This window comes from Molothrus ater, chromosome 35, assembly GCF_012460135.2.
Source record: "Molothrus ater isolate BHLD 08-10-18 breed brown headed cowbird chromosome 35, BPBGC_Mater_1.1, whole genome shotgun sequence".
NCBI classification, from domain to species: Eukaryota; Metazoa; Chordata; class Aves; order Passeriformes; family Icteridae; genus Molothrus; species Molothrus ater.
In genome coordinates, this window is record NC_071662.1 from 1,174,058 (window position 1) to 1,192,960 (window position 18,903).

The 18,903-nt window shown below is 52.3% G+C and overlaps 1 pseudogene; it reads left to right on the forward strand.

Annotated features, from left to right (window-relative positions):
• The first annotated feature begins 2 nt into the window (after positions 1-2).
• Positions 3-14,248, forward strand: LOC118700716 (olfactory receptor 14J1-like; annotated as a pseudogene).
• Positions 14,249-18,903: the final 4,655 nt, after the last annotated feature.

Below are 18,903 nucleotides of genomic sequence, written 5' to 3' on the forward strand. Positions count from 1 at the left end.
CCCTGCACTACGGGACCCTCCTGGGCAGCAGAGCTTGTGCCCACATGGCAGCAGCTGCCTGGGCCAGTGCCTTTCTCAATGCTCTCATGCACACAGGCCAATACATTTTCCCTGCCCCTGTGCCATGGCAATGCCCTGGGCCAGTTCTTCTGTGAAATCCCTCAGATCCTCAAGCTCTCCTGCTCCAAATCCCAACTCAGGAAACTGGGGCTCATTGCTGTCAGTGCCTGTTTAGCACTTGGTTGTTTTGTGTTCATTGTTTTCTCCTATGTGCAGATCTTCAGGGCTGTGCTGAGGATCCCCCCTGAGCAGGGACGGCACAAAGCCTTTTCCACCTGCCTCCCTCACCTGGCTGTCATCTCCCTGTTCCTCACCACTGGCACATTTGCCTACTTGAAGCCCCCCTCCATGTCCTCCCCATCCCTGGATCTGGCCCTCTCAGTTCCGTACTCAGTGGTGCCTCCAGCCCTGAACCCGCTCATCTACAGCCTGAGGAACCAGGAGCTCAAGGCTGCAGTGTGGAGACTGATGACTGGATGCTTTCAGGAATATTAAACTGCTGACCAGTGTTTTCAAATCACTTGTAGTAAAAAGTCATCTTTGATCCTTCTTGTTCGTTTCATTTTGGAGGTTCTTTGCCTTTGTTTTAATTTTTTCTTATTGTCCACAAAGAAATGTCATTCTCTGTGCCATTGCTCATTTTGTTTCTCTCCAACTTCTCTGTGGCCACAGACTGTATCATTGAGGGGCTGTGCTCTTGGTGCCTTTAAATGAAATTATGATCTCTCCCAACAAAGTTTTCTGTAGAAAAATGCAGAACTTTTCTGCCCTTTTGCTGCCTTCTCTGGAGCTGCAGCAGCAATGTCTGTGTGCAGAGCTGGGGCAGATCAGTGCTGGCCCAGCAGCTGTGCCCAGCAGCAGCAGCAGCAGCACTTGGTGTTGCCAGTGCTGCTGCCGTGGCCCTGCCCCGCTGCCCTGGTGGCCCTGGTGTTGCTGCAGGGCCTGAGTGCTCTCGGGGCCGGGCACAGCCCTGGGGGTGGCAGTGCCGGGGCTGCAGCAGGGACAGGCCATGGGCACTGCTGGGGCAGCGCTGACGCCTCAGGCCAGGCCCTGGGGGCTCCAGGCTCCTTGCCCAGGCTCTCTCAAGAACACGCCCAGGCCAATGCTCAGCACAGAAACCCCCGTCAGCAGCCCCAGGCTGGCCGTGGGCAGGCTGGGGGCAAACAGCATGGCTGGGGCTCTGCAAGGGCCCTGGGCAGACGGGAAGGAGCAGCAGAGCAGGGGCTGATCCATGCCCAGTGCGCTGCACAGCCCAGGGCAGCCTCCCAGAGCATCCTCATGCAGCTGCCAACAACATCCCCCCTCTGCAGCCCTGGTCTCTCCCCCAGCTCACACAGGTGCCCCATCCTTGCAGGCACAGACACGGCAGCACTGCCTCAGCAGCCCCTGTTTGCATTGCACACAGCAGGGGCAGCACCCCCATGCTGTTGCTGTGGGGACATGAACCTGAGGGAGCACAAATGCCAGGAGCCCCTGGGGCCAGCAAGGCTGGGGGACACCATGGAAACCACTCAGCTTTGTCCTGGCCTCTGCACTCAGCCAGAAAGTTTGTTCCCATCAGCTGGGAGTTTCCTGTGCCACTGCAGACGCTGTTGCTCAGAGCCAGGGCTGCCTGGCAGCCATCCCCAAACTGCCCTCAGCTTTTCCTTGGCTTCACCTTTGCATTCTTTCCTTTTCCTGGTACAAATTTCTCCCTAATGCCCACCCCAAGGGGTCTAGAACTGGACACAGCATTTGAGGTGCTGCCCAACCTGTGCCCCCAAGCACAAAGGAAGAATCCCTGCCCTGCTCCTGCTGGCCACACCATTCCTGATCCAGGCCAGGAGCCATTGGCCTTCTTGCCCACCTGTGCACACTGCTGCCTCATGTCCAGCCTGCTGTCCATCAGTCCCTGCAGGTCCCTTTCTGCCTGGCTGCTCTCCAGCCACTCTGTCCCCAGCCTGTAGTGCTGCAGGGGTTGTTGTGGCCAAAGTGCAGGACCTGGCACTGGGACTTGTTCAACCTCACCTTGTTGGATTTGGGCCCTGGATCCAGCCTGTCCAGGGCCCTGTGCAGAGCCCTCCTACCCTCCAGAAGATCCACACTCCCAGACAACTTGGTGTCACCAGGGTTCCATGAGGCCCCAGAGTGTCCCAATGGCCTCCATGACCCATGAGTCCTCCCAGTGTCACAATGTCCCTTTGGTTCCATGAGATCCCTTGGTGTTCACAAAGTCTCTTGGATCCTTGGGCCCTGCAGTGTCATAATGGCACCGTGGACCCCTCAGGCCCTGCAGTGTCACAATGGATCCTTGGTTCCATGATGTCTGGCAGTGCAGCAATGCTCTCCTTGGTTCCACAGTGTCACAATGGCCTCCTGGTCCCAAGGGCCAGCACGGTGTCAAACATGTTTCCTTCATTCCATGAGTCCCTGAGGAGCAGCCCTGGCCCCTTGGTTCCATGGGGCCCTGCAATGTCACAGTGGCCCCATCATGACACCAGGTCCTGCTCTGTCACAATTCTCTGCATGGTTCCACAGGGCCCTGCAGTGTCACCAGGGACCCTTGGTTCCTTCGGGCACCACAGGGTCACAATTGCTCCCTCAGTTCCCAGAGTCCTTGCAATGGAGCAATGGCCCCTTGATTCCATTGTCCCCAGGCTCTCCCAAGGCTCTCCTTGGTTCCGCACTGTCACAATGGCTCCTTGGTTCCAGCAGGCCCTGCAGGGTCACAGTGGCCTCTGTGGTTCCACCAGGACCCAGATTGTCACCATGGACTCCTTGCTTCCATTCAGCCCCACAGTGTCACAATGGCCCCTTGGCTCTGTGCTGCCATGTCGTACACAGTGTCACCATGGTCCTCTGAGTGCCACCAGGCCCCGCAGTGTCACAATGGCCCCTTGCTTCCCCAGGGCCCTGCAGGGTCACAATCATCAGAGAATCAACCAGGCTGGAAAAGACCTTGGAGAGCATCAAGTCCAACCTGGGACCCAACACCACCCTGTCATCCAGGCCATGGCCCTGAGTGCCACATCCAGTCTTTCCTTAAAAACCTCCAGGGATGGTGACTCACCCACCTCCCTGGGCAGCCCATTCCACTGCCCAATCCCCCTTTGTGTGAAGAATATTTCCTAATGTCCAGTCTAAAAATCCCCTGGTGCAGCTGAAGGCTGTGTCCTTTTGTCCTGTCACTGTTCCCTGGGAGAAGAGCCCGACCCCACCTGGCTGCACCCTCCTGTCAGGGAGTTGTGGAGAGTGATGAGGTCTGCCCTGAGCCTCCTCTTCTCCAGGATAAACAACCCCAGCTACCTCAGCTGCTCCTCACAGGACGTGCTCCAGGTACCTCCCCAGCCTTGTTGCCCTTCTCTGGACACGCTCCAGCCCCTCCGTGTCCTTCCTAAATTGGGGGGCTCAGGACTGGACAGAGCACTCAAGGTGCTGCCCAACCAGTGCTGAACAGAGGACAAGAATCACTGCCCTGCTCCTGGTGGCCACACCATTCCTGATCCATAGGAGTGCCAGGGGTTGGATGAGGGAAATGGTGGGGAGGGGGTTGGGGACAAAGTTTCATGTGTTACCAGCCATGAAGGGTCTTGATCTTTATATCTCTTTAGAGTGCATTAGAAGGTACTGAGGGTCAATATCAGTTGGACATTGCTGATACCAAACTATAAACAGGAAAAGAAAACAGGACAAAACAGTTCTCTCTGCATTGTTTTCAATACAATATATTCACATTAAATAAACTACTGAAATCCCTTTAATTAACCAGAGAAGAACTGAACATTTAAATGATTCCCAGAGGCTTTTCTTGTCCAGGTGTTTTGAACACATGTGTATGAGACTTTTTCACTGAATTCCTGAACTGAAGAGCTCAAGAAACAAGAGGCCTCTGGAGTAATAAAATTCATCAGCAACCTCCAAGTGGCTGAGGATCCATCCCCATCAGAGCAGCAATGAACAGAAATGGGCACAGCTTTGTGGCTGCCCCAGCTTTGGCATGGGCCCTGGGCCTGGAGCAGGAGCAGCTCTTGAGGGCCCCAAGGCCGGGGCTCTGGTGCTGCCCTGGGCAGATGGGATGGCAGCAGGGGCTGCAGAGCTCTCAGCACCTCAGGCCGAGGGGAGCAGGGCAGCCAGGGAGCCTCCTTTGGCCTTGGCCAAGCACCTTCCCCCATGGCTGGGGCTGAGTCCTGTGGCAGCTGCAGCTGCTGCTGTGCCCTTGGCAGGGGCTGAGGCTGTGGGGCCAGTGCCCAGAGCAGCCTGGCCTGAGCAGAGCTGTGGGACCAGAGCCGGCTGGGCTGGGCTGGGCTCAGAGAGGCCCTTGGTGCTGCCCAGAGCTCAGGGCAGCTGGCAGAGCTTGCAGGGAGCTGGGCTGGGCTCTGAGAGCCTGGCCCAGAAACCATCAGTGTCCATCTCAGCCTGGCTGAGCGTGCAGGGGCAGGACTCAGGCCAGGCCTTGTGGGGCAGGGCCAGCGCCTGTGCACGGCATTGCAAACAGGCAAGTGGCCCAGAGAGGAGGCTGCTCTGTGCCCTTGGTGGCAGGGACAGAGCAGGGAGGGGGCCCAGGATATTTGCCAGCGCCAGCCTCTGTGCCCATGCATTGGCAGCCCTGGCTGCTGAGCGCAGCTTTGGCCTGGGCTGAGTTTGGCTGTGGCCCAGCTCCATCCTCCTGTGGGGCTCAGGGCCTGTTCCCGGCCATGGCCAGCCCTGGCTGCCTCTCTGCTGGCCCAGAGGCCGGCAGAGCCCGGGGCAGGGCTGTCTGTGCAGCCCCACAGGTGCCAGGGGCTCTGCAGGAGCTGGCAGAGGCTGCCCAGCAGGGAGGCCATGGGGCACAGAGCCCCAAGGCTGCTGTGGGCACCACGGCACAAGGGCCATTCCCAGCCGCAATGCTCCTGGCCTGGGCTGGGCCTGCACAGGGGCTGGGCCACCATGGCTGGGCCAGCACAGGGCCACAAAGGGGCCACGCAGCCGCTGCCGGGGCTGACAGCAAGGCCAGGCACACACAAGCAATTGCTGAGCATGGCCTGCGCTGGCCAGGCCTGACTGTGCCAAAGGCAGAGCTCAGCTGCCCTTGGCGGCTGCAGCAACACTCCAGAGCCCAAAGAGCCTCCATGGCTGGGCTGGAGACCAAGGCTGCAGCAGGGAAATGCAGGGCTGCTGCGGGATGGGGAGGCCATTGAATTCCAGCACACACCTCAGCTCTGTGATGATCCCGGCACCATGCTGGGCCCTGTTTCAGACTGGAGCAGAGCAGATGTTGATGGGACAGGAGCCCTGCGGGGCTGTCAGGGACCTGCAGCTTGCAAGGTGCTCTGCTCTCCCTCAGGTGCTCACAGAGAGATCCAATCCCATCTGGGCACTTCAGGGCACAAGTGGCACTGCCTGTAATGGGCACACAGCTGATATCTGCCTAGAAAGGGGCACAAGTGTTAATACCGGTTAGTTTCCTAATATACAAGAAAATCGTTATTATCTAGGTAATCTGAGTTCTTTTGAGAAATGGCAAAGTTTTCCCATCAGGAACAGGAATTTTCTGGATCTACTGGATTTTTCTACGAATGGCAGGAGAAGAAATGCTGATCTTTCCATCTACTTGTGTCACCAATATTCACTCTATTATTTAATCTCCTTTTTTCATCAGGTTTTTTTAGCTCTCCTGTTGAAATGGCCATGTCTAAGTGGCCATCTCTTCACTAGACTGGCTGGATGGATCTATGTCCTTTCCATTGCTCCCAGATGGCGTCCACCAGGTGCTCTCTGGTCATTCAAGTGCCTCTCAACTGACTGGTTTCATGCTTTAAGCTCCAGAAAGTTGTCCAGTCTTTCTGATGTTAAAATAAATACCATATTAGTCAACATCTTAATTGTGTTTATATCTATCACAAAATTGTGTTTTCTTATGTCCTTGTCTAGCACTTTTCCTTTTTGGAAATCCCTTGGGGATCTGGACATGTCAGATGCTGCTGGGACATCCCAGACAGCTGAGGGAAGAGCTGTGATGGTTCTTAAACTGTTCAAATGTTCATCTTCTATTTGTTGGAAAGAAACCTTTCTGTGCCTCTGAGTGTCACCAGGCCCTGAGCCCAAAGGACACAAAGCTGATGAGTTGTGGTTCCCACTGCAGGGGCTGCACTTGGACCTTGGCTCTGCACAGGAGAGCTCTTCATCTCCATTCTCTCTTTTCCTCCCTCTGGGCATGGAGGGAGCTTTTGACTTCAGCCTGTGACTCGTGTGTGCAAAGAGCAAATCTGGGCAGAATCGGGGCAGGGAGGGTTTGGAGGGACCTTGGGATCTGTGCTGGGCACAGAAGGTGTTTTCCATTGCTCTGAGACTGTCTGCTGTGCAAAGTGGATTTAATATCCAGCAGAGGAATGACTTTGGCATTTGATGGAGCAGTGCCTTCCCTTGGCTTTGTTGGCTGACAAGAAATGAACATCCCTCTGTGTCTCGGGCAGCACCTTCTCCAAGGAAAGCAGGTGGGAGTTGGAGCCAAGGAGCTGAGAGCTGCAGGTGTAGCCTGGGCTGGAGGGAGCTCAGATTTGCACAAGGCTGCTCTGAGTGCCAGGGCTTGGATGGGGGAAATGGTGGGCTGGGGGTAGGGACAGAGTCTGATTGATTGTCAGACATGAAGGGTCTTGATTTTCATATCCATTCAAACTGCATGAGGAGGTACCTGGAGTCAATGTCCATTGGAGATTGCTATTAACAGGGGAAAAAACCAAAAAACTAAACAAGACCTGAAAAAAGTTTTCTCACTGTCTTTTTAAATAGACTATATTCAGTTGAATGCACTTCTGAAATCTCTCTTATTAACTACACAAGATTGGGAAACTGAAATCTACTTATTCCCAGAGGCTTGGCTTGTTCAGGTGTTCTGAATGTTCATGAGCCCTGGGACACTGAATTCCTGCACTGAAGAGCTGAAGGCTGAACAAGCCTCTGGAGCAGTGAAATTCAGCAGCAGCCTCCAAGTTGCTGAGGATGTCAGCAGCCCCCAGTGAGGCCATCCCTGCCCAGAGACCGTGGGGGAATGGGCAGACAAGGAGAGCGTCCCTGGGGCTGGGGCAGCACAACTCAGAGGCACCAGCGGCTCCAGCTGGGCAATGGAGTGTGGAATGTGGCTGGGAAAGCCCTGCCTGGGCTGGGCCAAGCAGGACACACAAGCCCTGACTCCCATCCCCCAAACAATTCTCTCAAGGAGACATTTAAAAGGAATTGCAGTTGTTTGTGTCCTCGGAGTTGGACTCCCTGGAGAAATACCAACAAGGGATTCTCAGGAGCTCAAAACAATAAAACAGCCTTTACTGGGAACTTTAGAAAATCAGGGAAACTTTGGCAAAAGGTTTGTTATGACATTGTAGTGGTTTTGGTTTGTTAATTTAAGATTTTTCTAATCTTGAGATTTCTTAACTAACGATTTGATGAGTATGGGTGGTTTTAGTGTTGGTTAATTATTTATGTATTTATTTTGTTGTGAGATTGGATTACGAGAAAGGTAAAGGGGCTTAAAATTTTAAAAGTGTATAAAGAAATTTTTATTAAAAGTAAATTAAGAAAGAAAAAAGGAGTAAGAATTAAATTCTTTTGAACACTATTTTTCTTTACGACTTTTTCTTTTTACTGACTATATAAAGAAAGTAAAAATTCAATTTCTAGTTAGGTTACTATTTCTAGAATAGTCTTTTTTTAGTTTACTTAGGGAGAGAAGTTTTTCTTGTTAAGGTTATGGAGATTTTTTTTCAAAAGGAAAAAATAGGTTTTTTGTGGTTCTTAATTTTGTCATGGATATCAGTTCTGTGGAACTTTGGTATTGTTAAGTTGTTTTTATTGCCATAAGCTTTTCTACAGCTTGTTGATGGGCCATGTCAACTTATGGGGTATTGTTTTAAAGATGAGTTATTTAAAGGTAAAAGTTTTTGTTATTTACTTTTGAAATTATTTTTATCTCTGGGAATAGAGATCTTCTCTTGGGGGTACTGGATTATGTTTTTATCTTTTTCTGTTAAAACTTTTTATGAAATTAAAGTTATTTTAACATTTGGGTTTTTTTAGTATGCAGGTTTTCTGTTTGATATTAATTTGAATATTTTTATTTTTTTAGAATTTTATGTGCTATAAAAAAGAGTTTTTTCATTATAGTTTATAAGAGGATTTTATTTTTAGGATTAATGTATTTTTCTAATTTTTTATATGGGATTTCATGTCTTCTTTACTGACTTTGATGGTTTTATAATTTTTTTATGTTTTTATTTTGTTTTTTTCCTTTTACTTGAGGGAGGATTGAAGTATTGAAAGGGTTGGCACCTGACCTGCCAGTAACTTGTGGAAGTTATGGTTGGGTTGTGTTAGGATTGGTTTTATGGTTCATTTTTGTGGGGCTTTTTGTTTAATTTTAGTTGTAGGGTTATTTTGTATGGGTTGTAAGTTTTAGGGGTTTTTGGTTTTAGTTGTGTAGAGGGAGGGGACTTGATGGTAATATTTTAATAGCTGTGGCTGGCTTTGTTCTGGTTGGGGTTTTGTAGCCTCTTTTGTTTTCCTGTTTGGGAGTTGTTGGGGTTTGGTTTGGTCAGAATGGGGCCAATGGGGAGGGGGAAGCCTGGGGAGGGGGGAAGGGGCTCAGCCCACGGCAGGGTTGCTTGGTTTGGTTTGGTTTGGTTTGGTTTGGTTTGGTTTGGTTTGGTTTGGTTTGGTTTGGTTTGGTTTGGTTTGGTTCAGATGGGGGCTGGGGCCAGGGCTGCTACTTCTTTATTGACTGGAAAAGAAAGAGGAGGTTCCTGGGTTTTTTCATATTTAACATTTGTGTTTAACAGAGGCGTGTTCAGTATCTCAGTGGTTTAACGGATTGTCAGTTACACAAAAAGTTTTATATTACTTTTAAAAATTCTTCTCATGTCAAACTACGACAGACATTCAATCAACAAAAAATACTTAAAGCATTGACTTTGCCCACTCAACTTCACAAACTCTAAGCCTGTTCAATGTAATGTTAAACAAAATTTGCAGGAGCACAAAAACAGAAGAAGAATAGACAGAAAGAGAGAAAGGCAAAAAAGATACAGAGAAGCACACATACATCTACCAACTCCTGCATTCCAGCACTGTTCAGATGGAAATTCCAAGAGAATGCAGGGTAAGATGTGTGCTTGCCTTGTGGTCAGCCTTCAATACCCCTTGGTCTCCCTGGGCCCTTCCCCCAGGTGGGGCTTGGGCTCATTTGGTCCCTCAGGAGCTGGGCTGGGGCTGCAGAGGTGGCTGTGGAGCATTGCCTGTGCTGTGCCAGGGACTGGCAGCCACTGCTGGGCTGGGATAGAGGCTCTGGGGGGATTGGGGTTCCAGGGCAGGGCAGGGCTGGGGTTCCAGGGCAGGGCAAGGCTGGACCTGCCCCTTCCTCCCCACACATGAAATGTTTTGAGCCAACAATCTCCTTCAGTCTGTCACAACAGGAATGTTGGAGGTGCAACCCCAAATGTGGCCATGGGCATCGGGACAAGGAGGAGAGTTCTTTTCCATAGGAAGGAAAGCACGGAGTCCCAGTATTTGAAAGGCAGGTCTGAGCCTTACTAGGCCAAGTCCAGCCAGACTTGTCAGGAATGGCAGATTTTTCTGGGAACAGTCTTTGGACATAGGGAATTTTGGAGGTGAAATCCCAGTCTCGTCCATGGGCGCCTGGAGAAGCAGGACAGCTCTTTCCCATTGGAAGGAAAGCACGGAGCCTTCCCCAGTGTTTTGGGGATAGAAGAGAGGTGACCTTTGTGAAACCATTGCCAGCCAAATTTGTCCTGGCAATATTCCTATTGGAATAATCCCTGGATATAGGGAAATTTGGAGGTGAAATCCAAATTTTGGCCATGGGTTCTTGGAGGAGAAGGACAGATCTTTTCCATATGAAGGAAAGCATGGAGCCCCAGTGTTTCAGCAGCAGAAGAGAAGAGACCCTCAACATGCCAGGATCAGCTGGACCAGTCAGGTGGCCCCTGGGAGGCCAAACCAGCCAGACCTTTTCTGTGTTCCCTTGGTTTTGTGGGGCCCCACAATGTCCCAATGGTTCCTTGGATCCATGAGGCCCCACAGTGCCTATGGGAATGGTGGGATGGTGACTTGTTTCTATGGGGGCACACAGTTTCACAACAACTCCTAGGTTCCAGAAGGCCTTGCAGTGTCACAATGGTCCCAAAAATTCCATTAGGCTCTGCAGTGTCACAATGGTCCCAATGATGCCATGAGGTCCCATGGTGTCACAATGGTCTCCGTGGTTCCACAGGCTCCACAATGTCACGGGACTCCTCTGTTCCATGAGCCCTGCTATGTCAAAATGGACCTTTGGGCCCTGGGGGTTTGCAGTGTCACAATGGTCTCCTTTGGCTCCACAGTGTCACAATGGACCATTGATGACTGGAGGCCCCTCTGTGTCACCCTGGAGTTTTGGTTCCATGCAGCCCTGCAGTGTCACAAAGGCTTCTTGGTTTCATAAGGCCCCACAGCATCACAATGGTCCTCTTGGTTCTGTGGGGACCCCCAGGGTCACCATGGTCTCTCCATGATCCCATGAGGCCTCACAGTGTCACAATGGCCTCTTGGTTCCATGAGGCTGTGAAGTGTCTTAATGGTCTCTCCATGGTTTCATGAGGCCCTGCAATGTCACAATGGACCCTTGGCTCCATGGGGTCTTGCAGTGTCACAATGGCCCCTTGGTTTGATGGGGCCTCTCAGCGTCACAATGATCCCTCCATTCCATGGAACCACACAGTGTCACAATGGTCCCCTTGGTTCCATGAGGCTCAGCAATCTCACAGTGCTCTCCATGATTCCATGAGGCCCCACAGTGTCACAATGGTCCCTTGGTCTCACAGGGCCCCACAGTGTCACAATGGTCACCTTGGTTCCATGGGCCCTGTGCTGCTGCATTCCCTCCTCCCCTTCTCAGGCCGCCCTGCCAGCTGAGAAATGCTCCTTGGGGCTCGGCCTTGGCCAACAGCCCCTGGGCTCAGCTCCTCTGCAGCTCATCACAAACACTGTCTGCCCCAGGCACTGCTGCTGCCCTACCAGCTCCTGCTTTCTGTAGGAGCAGCCCTGCGAACTGGTTTTGTTCTCTCAGTGGCACAACATCCCTGTTCTCACATTGCCAAAGAAAGTTGCTGATGCCCAGTGCGGCCAGGATGAAACATTGCCTGTAGGTAAGGTTAAATCAAAAGGTCTGTTTGAAGTTAAACGCTGCTAAGAGTTGTTCTTTTGCTAAGTTGTTATGTTTAATATAAGTTAAAGGCTGAGTTAAATACTGTTAAATGTTAATCCTCTGTTAAATTGCAAAGTCATAGGTTATAATTTAGCTTAAATACTGTTAGCTGCTGGTTTTGGCTAAATTGTGACATTTAAGATATCAGTTAAGGTTAAGGTATAAGTTAAGTCCATTAAGTTTGAGCTCTGTTAAGCTTTTTGGCCATGTTCCTTTTATCCTTGCCCTCACTGTCCTTGTGTCATACACCCACACACACACAGGGACAGTTCCCAATTAATTTCTGGTTTGATTGCCTGGATTTGCTTTGGTTTTGTTGTTGCTTTGTTTCCTTGGTGTGCCTGAAATGTCCAGTCAGGAGTAGAGTGACTCTTGCCAAGGAACTTTGTGCTGCTGTTGCTTAATATTAAATCTGGTTTTTGCTGATCCCTTGCTGGGGATTTTTTCAGCGCTCTCAAGGCCTCGTTGGTACCAGGGTGAAGGAGCCCTGTCCCAGGCTCTGGCCCTGGGGACACAGGGACGCTGCCGTGGGGTTCCTGTCCCCCTGTGCCACCCCTAGGGCCCCGGCCCCCATCCCCGTGTCAGGCTCTGGGGTCGATCTCGTGGAACATCCTCTGGGGGAGGCTGCGGCGCCGGGGGCGGGGGGACCCGGGGGGATAGGGGACCCCGCTGTGCACGAGCAGGGTTGGACTGCTCTGGGGGGAACTGTGAGGGGGCTGGGGCAGAGTGACCTCCCCAGTGACCTCACACTGCCCCTGTGATGTCACACAGCCATCTCTGAGATGTCACCCTATGAGGTGATACAGCTGCTCTGTGATGTCACAGAAGCCTCTGCGATGTCACAAAGTCACCCTATGATTTCACATTCTATTCTGTGATGTCACAGCCTGCTCTATGATGTTACAGAGCCACCTGTTTATGTCACAACCCTGTCTCTGGTGCCACACAGACACACTCTATGATGCAGACTTTGCTCTATGGCCTCATATCCTACTCTGTCATGTCTAAGACAGATCTGTGATGTCACAACCCCCTCAGTGATGTCACAGAACCCTCAAGAACTCAGTTACATTGAAACTCTGAAGTTTCTTGTATTTTGAAGAGATCCCTGTCAGGGACACAACTGAGAAAGTGTCCCCAGCTTCCAGTCAGAACAGAACACTGGAGGCAGTGATGGCAGGTGGGGACAAGCAAGGCAAAGGTGTCTCTGGTGCTGAGCGAACCTGGATGTGTTTCAGGAAAGCAAAGGGCCAAGGCCTGAGCCCCAGCCCCTGGCCAGGCAGATCCTGTCCCTCCGTCATTCCTCAGGGCTCTTCCCGGGATGGGCACTGGGATGTAGGGATGTGCAATGCCAAGGGCAGGAGCATAGGGTGGCCCCTGCCAGGCTGCTGAGCAGGGACAAGGAGGCAATGACGCCCCAGGCCTGCAAGGGTCACTTGTCCCCTCGTGACCTCAGGCCCAGGGCCAGCAGCCATGGCCAAAGGGCTGCCCAAGTTGGCTCTGTCAGGGCTGTCTTGCAGCTGCTGCCCATCCCTGTGCCCTGTGCAGCCCAGGCTGTCCTACGGTGTCCCTGCCCTGCGCCTCTGTCCCTGCAGGCTGTGGGCATCCCCCGGCTGCCCCACCTGGCTGGGCCCTTTCTTTGCTGACAGCACTGCCTCCTGCCTGCCTCTGCCTGCCCACACAAAGCCTTGGGCTGCTCCAGGCTCCTTCTGGGGGTGTGTTGCACCACAGCCCTGCCCTGGCTGGGGCTGCTTTCTCCTGGTGTCCAGTCTGGACCTCCCCAGCTGCCTTTGGAATGAATTCTTTCTTTCTCTGGCTGTTCTCTACTACGTCAAAAGGATCCACCATCTCTGAAACCACCCTTCAATCCCTCCCAGGGCTCTCCTCTGATGTCCTCGTTCTCTACCCCACTGAGCACAGAGCTCCTATGTCCCTACAGAGTGGTCAAGTGCTTCAGGCCAAGAGCATCTGGACAAGAGGGACAGTTCTTTTCTATAGGAAGGAAACCACAGAACCCCAGGGTTTGAAGGCAGATGAGAAGCAGTCACCAGAGGCCAAGGCCAGCGAGATCTGTCTGTCCTTGCAGTTTTTGTCTGAAAGCAACCTTTGGATATATGGGGAGTTTTGGGTGTGGAATTCCATTTCAGCCACAGGTTCCTGGACTGGAATGAGAGTTCTCCATAGGAAGGAAAGGACAGAGCCCCAGTGTTCCAAAGGCTGATTAGAGGCAGCCCCAAGGAGGCCAAGGCAGCCAGATCTGTTGTCAGGGAAGAATCCTTGGAGAGACAGAATTTGGGAGGCCAAACTCCACTTTTGTCTATTGGGCTCTGGACAGGAAGGACAGTTCTTTTCCATAGGAAGGAAAGTGCAGAACCCCAGTGCTTCAAAGGATGATGAGAGCTGGCCCTTAGGAAGCCAAGGAAACCTAGATAGTCCTGGAAGCTTTTGTCTGGAGCTGTCCTTGGATTTAAGGAATTCTGGAGGCAAATTCTCAGTTTTGGCCATGGATGCCTGGACTTGAAAGATGTTTTTTTGCATGGGAAGAAAAGGACAGGCCCCGGTGTTTTGAAGGCAGATGAGAGGTGGCCCCCAAGAGGCCAAGGCCAGCCAGAGCTGTCTGTCCCTCCAGGTGACATATGGGAATAATCCTTGGATATAATCAGATTTGGAGGAGGAATCCCAATTTCAGCCATGAACCCCGGAGGAAAAGGACAGTTCTTTCCCACAGGAAGGAAAGCACACAACTCCAGGGTTTCAGGGGCTGATGAGAAGCAACCCTCAACATGCCAAGGTCAGCTGGACCAGCCAGGCAGACCTGTTCCATGTTCTTGGATCCTTGGGGCCCTGCAGCATCACAGTGGCCCCTTGGGTCCATATGGCCCTGTAGGATCACAACCAATCTTTGTTTCCAGGAGGCCCAGTGATATAACAATGGTCCGCTTGGCTCCACAGTGGCACAATGGCCCCTTGCTTCCATGAGGCCTTGCAGTGTCAAAATGGTTTCCTTGTTTCCATGGGACTGAGAATGCCACAATGGCCCCTTTGTTCCATGAGAATGCAGAGTCTCAAAATGGCCCCTTGGTTTTATTGGGTTCCTCAGGGTCACAATGGCCCTTGCTTCCACCAGGCCTAGATGTGTCACAATGGTCCCTTGCTTCCATGAGACCTTACAGTGTCACAGTGGCTGCTTCAGTTATACGAGACCCTGTGGTGTCACAGTGGCCCCTTGGTTCCTGTGGGTCCTGAAGTGTCATAATGGTCTCCATGGTTCAATGAGGCCCCACAATGTCACAATGGACTTTTGGTTCCATGAGCTTTTGTACTGCCAGCAACAGCCAACAACAGTCTCCTTGGTACCACAGTGTCACAATGGACCCCTGGTTCCATTGGGACTCACAATGTCAGAAGGGGCTCCTTGGTTCCATGAGGCCCTGCAGAGCCCCTTGATTCAATGAGGCCTCAAAGTGTCATCATGGCCTCCAGGATTCCATGAGGCCCTGCAGTGTCACAATGGACCTTTGGTTCCATGTGTTCCAGCACTGTTCCACGAATCCTTAGTTCCATGGGGCCCTGTAGGGTCACAATGGACTCCTTGGTGCCACAGAGTGTGACAACTGCCCCTTGGCCTGCCAACACTCCATGGTACCACAATGATTCCTTGCTTCCAAGAGGCCTTGTAGTGTCACAATGGCCCTTTGTTTCAATGAGGCCTTTGGTGTCACCATGGTCTCCATGATTCCAAAAGGCCTCGCAGTGTAACAACAGATCATTGGTTTCATGGAGCCTCACAGTGTCAATGTGGTCCCCTTGGCTCCTCTGTGCCCTGCTGTGTCACAATGGACCTTTGGTTCCATGATGCCCCAGTGTGTCACCATGGTATCCTTGGTTCCTTGGACCCTTCATCCCATGGAAACCCCCAGGGTTCACTGGAGTCCCCTTGATTCCATGAGGCCCTGCCATGCTGGTATGGCCCCTTGGTTCCAGTGGGTCCCAAAGTGTCAGAACAGTCTCCATTGTTCCATGAGGTCCCACAAAGTCACTGCGGTCCCCTTGGTTCCACTGGCCCCACAGTGGAACAATGGACTCTCGGTTCTATGAGGTTCCTCAGTCCCAATGGTCTCTTTGGATCCACAGTGTCAAAGTGGCCCCTTGGCTCCATGTGGCCATGCTGTGTCACAATGGCTCATGATTCCATGAGGCAGCAGAGTTTAACAAGGGACCCTTGGTTCCATGAGGCCTTGCTGTGTCACAATGGATTTCTGGTTCCATGAGCTTTCACACTGCCCACAGCAGTCTCCTTGGTTCTGCAGTGTCACAATGGACCCATGATTCCACAAGGCCTTGATGAGTCAGAATGGCCCCTTGGTTCCAAGAGGTTTCCCAGGGTCACAATGGTGTCCTTGGATCTGCAGTATCACAATGTGGTGTATCACAATTGGTTCAATGTCGCCCCAATGTGCCAATATGGATTTTGGTTCCATGGGGTTCTGCAGAGTCCCAATGGACCCTTTGTTCCATGAGTTTGTACAGTCTCACAGCTGACTCCTTGTTCTGTGAGGCCTTGCTGTCACCAAGTCTCTGAAATATCAGAACAAGGCTCCTTAACACTAATTTCCTATTTAAGAGGGTATCATTTATTCAGGCCTGAGGTCTAGTGAGGGATAGACCCAATCTTATGTGGACTTGTAATTCCACCAGCATTGCTAAGTGTGTATCACAATTTACCCATTACCATAAAAGCCACCCCAAGTTCCCAGTTTCAGTCCTTTTTTCTGCCATTACATTCTTGAGCCAGATGTCTTCCTGTCTTCCAGCCATCCTTGCTGGTAAAGCAGCCCCTGCATGCCTTGTTCCTGTGCTATAATTTCACAGGCACAGTAAAAATTGAATGAACCCTTTTGGTGTCAAGGCCAAGGCTTTGTGTGGGCAGGCAGAGGCAGGCAGGAGGCAGAGCTGTCAGCAAACGAAGGGCCCAGACAGGTGGGGCAGCCAGGGGATGCCGACAGCCTGCAGGGACAGAGGCTCAGGGCAGGGACACCGTAGGACAGCCTGGGCTGCACAGGGCACAGGGATGGGCAGCAGCTGCAAGACAGCCCTGACAGAGCCAACTTGGGCAGCACTTTGGCCATGGTGGACACAAAGAGCACCAAAGCCCCAGAGGGTCATTTAAGCCCTTGTGCTGTGTCTGTGCTGCTGAGCTGGGCCGGCTCCTGGCCCAGTGCAGCTCCTGGCAAGGGCAGCAGAGCTGCAGAGAGACAGCTCTGGCCAGGAGCAGCTCCTGTGCACAGCCCAGCAGTGCTGGGGCACTGCCAGGGCCCCTCAGGGACACCAGCAGGGCACAGACAGAGCTCCCAGGGGCTCAGCACTGGCAGGGGCTGTGGCATGTCCCAGAGGGGGCTGTGTCACAGCAGCACCTCTGTGGCTGTGTCATGGAGGCACAGAGCAGCTGTGATGTCAGCAAGGGGCTGTGTGACAGCACAGAGTGGGCGATGTGAGGTCACAGATTGGGCTATGACATCACAGAGTTTTTTGTGTGAGGTCACTGAGCAGCTACAGCATCATAGAGGTAACTGGGTGACATCACAGAACAGTCTGTGACATCATGGCATGGCTGTGTGACATCACAGAGCTGGCTGTGAGGTCAAAGTGTGTGCTCTGACTTTACAGAGTGGCAGTATGACATCACAGAGAGGGCTTTGTGACATCACTGAGGGGATTGTGACATCACACAGCTGTCTGTGATATCATAGTGTGAGGCCATAGAGCAGATCTTGCCATCATAGAGGGTGGCTCTGTGACATGAGGGAGTGGGTTGTGACATCACCGGGTGGCTGTGTAACATCATAGAGCAGCTGTGGCATCACAGAATAAACTGTGACATCGCAGTGTGACTCTTTGAAATCAGAGTCTTCTGTGACATCACAGAGCAGCTGTGTAACATCACAGGGGACTGTGTGACATCACAGGGGTCTGTGTGAAATCATAGGAGGCAATGTGACATCACAGGGGACTTTGTTACATCACAGAGATGGCTGTGTGACATCAGAGGAAGGCTTTGTGACATCACAGGGGCTGTGTGACATCACAGGGGCTGTGTGATATCACGGGGGCTGTGTGACATCACAGTGGCTGTGTGACATCACGGGGGCTGTGTGAGGTCACTGGGAGGTCACTCTGCCCCGGCCCCTCACAGTTCCCCCCAGAGCAGTCCAACCCTGCTCGTGCACTGTGGGGTCCCCTGTCCCCCGGGTCCCCCCGCCCCCGGCACCGCAGCCTCCCCCAGAGGATGTTCCACGAGATCGATCCCAGAGCCTGACACCGGGACGGGGGGCCGGGGCCCTGGGGGTGGCACAGGGGGACAGGGACCCCCCGGCAGCGTCCCCGTGTCCCCCAGGGCCAGAGCCTGGGCCAGGGCTCCTTCACCCTGCTACCAACGAGGCCTTGAGAGCGCTGAAAAAATCCCCAGCAAGGGATCAGCAAAAACCAGATTTAATATTAAGGGACAGCAGCGCAAAGTTCCTTGGCAAGAGTCACTCTGCTCCTGACTGGACACTTCAGGCACACCAAGGAAACAAAGCAACAACAAAACCAAACAGAATCCAGGCAATCAAACCAGAAATGAACCAAGAGCTGTCCCTGTGTGTGTGTATGAGACACAAGGGCAGTGAGGGTAAAATAAATATGGCCCAAAAGCTTAAGAGAGCTCAAACTTAACTGATACCTTCAACTTCATAATTTAGCAGGAAAACAGCACTTAACAGTATTTAACATAACTTTTAACCTATAACTTTGCAATTTAACAGAGGAATAACACTTATCAGTATTTAACTCTGCTTATAACTTATATTAAGCAACTTAGCAAAAGAACAACTCTTAACAGCATTTAACTTAGCTTAGACCTCATGACTTAACCTTACCTACAGGCCTGACTGAGTCAGCTTTCCAAGGCTTTTAAAACCCTCAGAGAGCAGCATTTCTGCCACATTTCCCCAGCACAGGCACTCCTGTGTGCACACAGACACAAAGAGTCAGTGCAAGGAACCTGGGAGAAATTCCCCTGAGGGCAGGAAATGCTCCCTGTGGATCCTTTGGCATCTCCCCAGCGAGTGAAGGGCTGAGCTGGAGGAGTGGGGGGATCGGCCCAGGCTCCGTCGTTGTTGGGGATCCCCGAGTGCAGCAAACGGGAGAGTTCCCGGCTGGGAGAGGCCCCACTCAGAGGGAGTCACTGGCCCAGGAGAGCTCCAAGGGCTCCTTTTGGAGCGCTGTTTGCAGGGCCCCAAGAGAGGGGCTTCAGTCCCAGTAATGGTTCATCCTGGCCGCACTTGGCACCAACAGCTTTCTTTGGCAGGGTGAGAACAGGGATGTTGTGCCACTGAGGGAACAAAACCAGTCCCAGGGCTGCTCCTACAGAAAGCAGGAGCTGGTTGGGCAGCAGCAGTGCCTGGAGCAGACACAGTGTTTGTGATGAGCTGCAGAGGAGCTGAGCCCAGGGGCTGTTGGCCAGGCCGAGCCCAAGGAGCATTTCTCAGCTGGCAGGGCGGCCTGAGAAGGGGAGGGGGAGGGATTGCTGCAGCACCATGGGGCCATGGAACCAAGGGACCATTGTGACACTGTGGGGCCTGTGAGACCAAGGG